We start from the raw sequence: 5,532 nt of genomic DNA on the forward strand, positions 1-5,532 counted from the left end.
CCTTTCAGAGAAATCAACCCAAGATCTCACAGTTGAATGTGGCGCAGTTATTATTATTTTTATTGAAGTATAGTTGATTTACAATGTTGTGTTAGTTTCAGGTGTACATCAAAGTGATTCAGTTATATATACATATATATATATATTCTTTTTCATATTCTTTTCCATTGTGGTTTATTATAGGATATTGAATACAGTTCCCTGTGCTATACAATAGGACCTTGTTCTTTAAAACTATGGAACGCTCCACGAATTTGCATGTCATCCTTGTGCAGGGACCATGCGAATCTTGTCTGTATCGTTCCAGTTTTAGTATACGTGCTGCTGGAGTGCGCACTGGCACAATTATTTGTAACAGGTTTGTTTGTTTTTATTACCATGTATCATAAATAAGGGGCGTTTACTCTGTCAGTGTTTTTCTTCTCCAGAGTTGGATGATGTCTTCCTAGCTTCCACAGTGCTAGATAGCCATCTCACACTTAGTGCCGGCCTGTGCGGCCATTCGCAAGAGGGATGTCCACGGACAGTGAGGCACATGTTCATTTAGACCCTGAGAGAGACAAAACAGGAACTCTTAATGAGGTGAGAGAAGCGTTTCTTCTCCCGTTGACATGCTATTTTTGTCAAACTTCATTTTCAGAAATAGAACAATATAGGAAGCAGATGCATGTGTTCTAGGTTTGGAGTTCCTCTTCGTTACTTCAGAAGACTTCTCCCCTCCCTCCCCTCCCCTCCTTTCCCTCCCCTCCCTCCCCTCCCCTCCTTTCCCTCCCCTCCCTCCCCTCCCCTCCTTTCCCTCCCCTCCCTCCCCTCCCCTCCTTTCCCTCCCCTCCCCTCCGTCCGTCCCCTCCCTCCCTCCCCTCCCCTCCCTTCCCTCCCCTCCCTCCCCTCCCCTCCTTTCCCTCCCCTCCCCTCCCTCCCTCCCCTCCCCTCCCTTCCCTCCCCTCCCTCCCCTCCCCTCCTTTCCCTCCCCTCCCTCCCCTCCCCTCCTTTCCCTCCCCTCCCCTCCTTTCCCTCCCCTCCCCTCCCGTCCCTCCCCTTCCACCCCTTCCCTTCCCTCCCCTCCCTTCCCTCCCCTCCCTCCCCTTCCCTCCCTCCCCTCCCCTCCCGTCCCCTCCTGCTCTCCCTTCTATGCTCTCCTCCTCCAGACAAAGAGATAGGTCTCCTTCTTTCCCTTCAAGATGAGATAAATCATGGTCTCTAATCTTCAAAGGAGGAAGAGTTGTGTCCTTGGGCTGCATCCCCATTCAGTGATGGAGAATCACAGGTCAAGGCTGGGGGACGTACCATCTACCTCCCAACAGCTGGGCCCCAGAAGCTGGGATGTGACCACAGCAGGACCAGAAACTGCTACGTCTTCCCAGCTGCTGAGGCCACAGACCCAGCAGTGAGGGAGCAGAAGTGGCCTCCAGGTTTCCCCTTAGACAGCCTGTTGGCTGTCACACCCAGGAAGCAAACTGAATGCAGCGCAGATCACATTCCAGCTGCTCTTTCTTCTGGGAGTTCCTTATTCTGCTTCAGGGAACGCTTTTCTTTGTGGTCCCCTTCTGCTCTGGGGCAGCACCTCACCTGTCCCACAAGGGGTTTTGCTGGAGACCCAGCAGCATAGCTCTCTCCAAAGATACGGCTTCATCGATATCATCATCCAAACCCCTCACACAATTCTTGCTCCTTTGCCCTCTTTTCACATCCTTCTCAGGATCCAGGGGCCAGGAGTTCTGGGATCATCTCCGTGAATTCTGCTGAGACAGGTCTGTCCCGATCATCTTGATACCAGACACCAGTTTTTTTTTTTTTTTTTTTTTTGCCACCTCAGTTGAAACCGAGGCAGAGAGTCTCTTTCTAATATCTCATTCCTTCAGGACTGAATGAGATCCTGTTGGTGAAAACCAAATGTGAAGAGATCTCTGTCAACTATAACGTTCTGTGCAAACGTCACTTAGGAGCATCTAATCTCTGCTAATCTGATAATGCAGTCTTCTTACAACCACTACCAGGAAATAGGAAAAAACCCTTTCCAGCGAGACAGTGTACATTCTGGAAACAATGTTTAGGTTCCAGGGTAATTAGTGAGAATCTTTGGTAGGGGAGCAGTGAATTTCCAATCCTGTATCCGAGGCAGTGGGCAGTGGCCATGTGCTGAGACTGTGCGGTGAATACTGACCGTCCTCAAAAATCCTGCCCGATTCAAGTGGGCTGAGGCAAACAGCGGCACATCAAGGGACTGTAAAACAAGGCTGTTGTTTTCAAGAGGCAAAGAGAAATTCAGTCAGCATGTAATAGCTAAGGGAATGAAAGTGGGGGAGGGATGAGTATTCCAGGGATGGGCGTGCAAACGGAAAGGAGAGGGACTCCACGAGGCGTGTGTGTGTGTGTTGTGTGTGTGATTTGTGTGTGTGTGTAGCGTGTGTGTTGTGTGTGTGTGTGTGATTTGTGTGTATGTGTTGTGTATGTGGTGTGTGTGTGTCATGTGGGTTATGTGTGTATATGTGTATGAGTGTGTGTTGTGTGGTGTGTGTATGTGCACACCTGCTTGTGTACCTGTAGCTGGGGAAAGGTGCCTTCAGAGCATTAATTAGACACCTAATTGCCCTGTTAGAAAGTTGACGGAAGGAAGGTCTTAAGAGCTGATTCTGAGTTCAGGTTTGATAGATAGTGAATGTTGAGTCATGTTGAGTTCTGCCGTAATATAGATGCCAGGGGTTTTCCCCGGAAGGCGGGCGTGGGGCCATGCTTGGTAGACTTGGGGGGCACGTCACCTCAAGGTGGACGCCACTGAGTGACAAACCCCCCTTGGCCATGAGTAGACCTTACAGTGGGGCAAGGAGAAGAGAACTCAGCTATTGTCAGCCTCCTGAACTCCTGAACTTGCCAGACCTCCTCCCAGGGGCTACAGCTTCTCCTTGTCACTGTCTGCGTCCCTGGTCGTGTCTCTGCATCTTCCCCCTGGCCCCTGGAGCTTTTCCTCCCCGTCTCGCTCAGCCTTAAACCTTTGCTCTGTTAGCCTGTGCCAGAGCTTCCTGCCCTACATCGATTACTTGCGACGTTCTTCTTGTTCCGTTGTGTGCGACTCACGCCAGGGTGCCAGTAAAGCGTTTTGGTCAGTCTAGTTAGAGGGAGAAACACACTGATTAATATCTTGAAATACCCTCACGTGGATCATTTAAGAGTGAAAGCCTTCATGATACCATGCCTTAGAGAAAACCCCTGTTTCCACCTGCCATGCATTCTCCCAGGCACCTAATGACGTGGGCAAAGAAGACATGCAATCATGTCTGTGTTATTTACAAAAACGGGATCTTACGACATGGACTCTTCTGCATCGTATTTTTTTCACTTAACACATCTTGGACGTCTTTCCAAATTGTGAGCCGTAGATCAACCTCATCACCTCTAGGGGGCGCACGAGGACGTTATTTTGGGAAAACTGCTCAGGCAATCCAGGAGCTAATCCTTCCCACCCCAGGCTGCTGCCCTGCGACCCCTCTGTGATGAACACCCTCACTCCTTTGCTTGGTGCCCACAGAGGCTGTGCTCGACGCCTCATCCGCACACTTATTGTCCCTTTATTAATGTGGAAAAGAACCACAGAAGGGCTGTTCTCTAGTTTTCCTTTCCTGTAGCTGGAACCCTAATGAGCTTTGATCACCTTGAGGGAGGAGGACACATATTAAAAATGCCCAGCGTCTCTGAAGGCTGCGGTGCTGCCAGGCTGGGGGAGAAGCCTGGGAGGAGGGGCCCCTGCAGGGACGCTGGGGACAGAGCCGAGGCTCCTCTGATTCCTTGGAAAAATAACATTTCTCTTCTGTCACTGCCATTAGGTTGCTCACAAGATGCATCTGCGCTTTTGTCTAAAAGCATAGAAGGAGAGCAGGCGCATAGAACCAGAGCAGCTCTGCAGCTGCCTTCCCTGTCCTCTGCTAAGACCTGTTGCCTGATGGCTGGTATTTTTGCCTTTAATCACCGGCCTTAGAGTTCGAGGCTGGGGGTGGTGCCTCTAACTCTGCAACCTTCATCCTCACGTGGCATCTGTTACAGACCTCACGGGCAGGGGCACCCTTAGAATTTCAGCTTTTCCCTGAAACGAGGGACCTAGTTCAGCAAATGACTCTCTAACTTCAATAGCCTGTCTGTCTGATCAATAAGGAAACATTTTTGACGAGTTTGATGTTCAGTTTTGAGGAGGAAAATGACCTCCTTGAGCTGGGAGAGGAAGGATTTGTGTGCCAGGGCAGGAAGACCTTGGCTCTCACCCTGAGCTTGTGGAAGGAGATGTTAGGGTAATGCACACTTGGCTTCTTTTGCCTCTGTGACAACTTCTATCAGGACCTTTTATTTTCCTTCTTAAGCTCAAATATCAAAGCTGGTAGCAAACATTACAAACCATGACACCAGCAATCACAAAGAAGAAAAAACAAGCTTCTTGGAAGGGTAAACGACATCCTTTGATTTTCTTAGGGACGCGGTTAGATTGTGAGGTTTCAGAAGGAGTTATTCTGACCCTTGAATGGGATTTCCATTCGGGAGAAGGTTAATTCCCTGTCTTACCTCCCTCTGTCTAGTGTGTTACTCTGTGACACTTTTCATCTTACCCATGAGGAATTTGGGGTACCGTTAGGCTTGGTAAGTCTCCAGGAGCAAGTGGCATTTGAAACCTTTGTCCAACTGCATATTAAGATAGAGTCTCTGTTAATCTCAATTTTCCTATTCCTACTGGGTTTGAGATCAGAAGATAGTGTAGATGCCCAGGAGAATTCCAGCACAGAGGCAGGAAACCCACCGAGGTTTGGGAGTGCTGCCTCGCAGGGGCAGTGGGGCCTGGCCCTACCTTCACCTGGTAGTTCCTGCTACAAAGAACTCAGGTTTGATGCCCTGGATGGGCTGTCCAACTTTTTGCTCTTTTTTTTTTTTTCTCTTGGCCACGCTGCACAGCACGTGGGATCTTAGTTCCGCGACCAGGGATCGAACCCGGCCCCCTGCATTGGAAGGCGGAGTCTTAACCACTGGACCACAGGAGAAGTCCTCCTACTTCCTGCTCTCTAGATGCTTGGGATGCAGGACAGCAAACCATGGTCAGATAGAATCGTAATTGTGGGCTTCCGATTAAATGGGATGTGCCCAAGGCGTTTTCTTCTATCTTGGGGGCAGACCAATTCCAACTCTGAGGCAGATATATTGAAATGATTGACCGGGAGTGTGGATACCCATTCAGGGTCTGAAAAAGAAAGACAGGGCTTAACAACCAAGACACTAATTGAACCTTGTTAGAAATCAATGCATTAAATGCAATTGAACTGGTGGATGAAGACCCAGCCAATCCGGGCCTGGGGTTTGGGCACCTTGGTTTATCAGCTCTGAGTTTAGCTTTGTTCAATGATAATCTGATAGCAGCTCTGCATGCTGATTGGCTGGGGGCGGTTCTCTTCTGCAATGAGAAACTAATCAATCATGTTACAGTCTTTTGTCTTGACCAAGGTATTTAGATTACAGCCAGCTGGTAAGCTGCCTCAAGGCCACCTGCTTGACTGAAAA

General features: G+C 49.3%; 1 non-coding gene across 1 annotated transcript; it reads right to left on the bottom strand.

Annotated features, from left to right (window-relative positions):
- Positions 1 to 230: 230 nt before the first annotated feature.
- On the bottom strand, positions 231 to 337 carry LOC115863766 (U6 spliceosomal RNA). The gene has a single exon (XR_004043660.2). It is a non-coding gene; the product is annotated as a U6 spliceosomal RNA (small nuclear RNA).
- Positions 338 to 5,532: the final 5,195 nt, after the last annotated feature.

This window comes from Globicephala melas, chromosome 5 (assembly GCF_963455315.2).
Source record: "Globicephala melas chromosome 5, mGloMel1.2, whole genome shotgun sequence".
Taxonomy (NCBI): Eukaryota; Metazoa; Chordata; class Mammalia; order Artiodactyla; family Delphinidae; genus Globicephala; species Globicephala melas.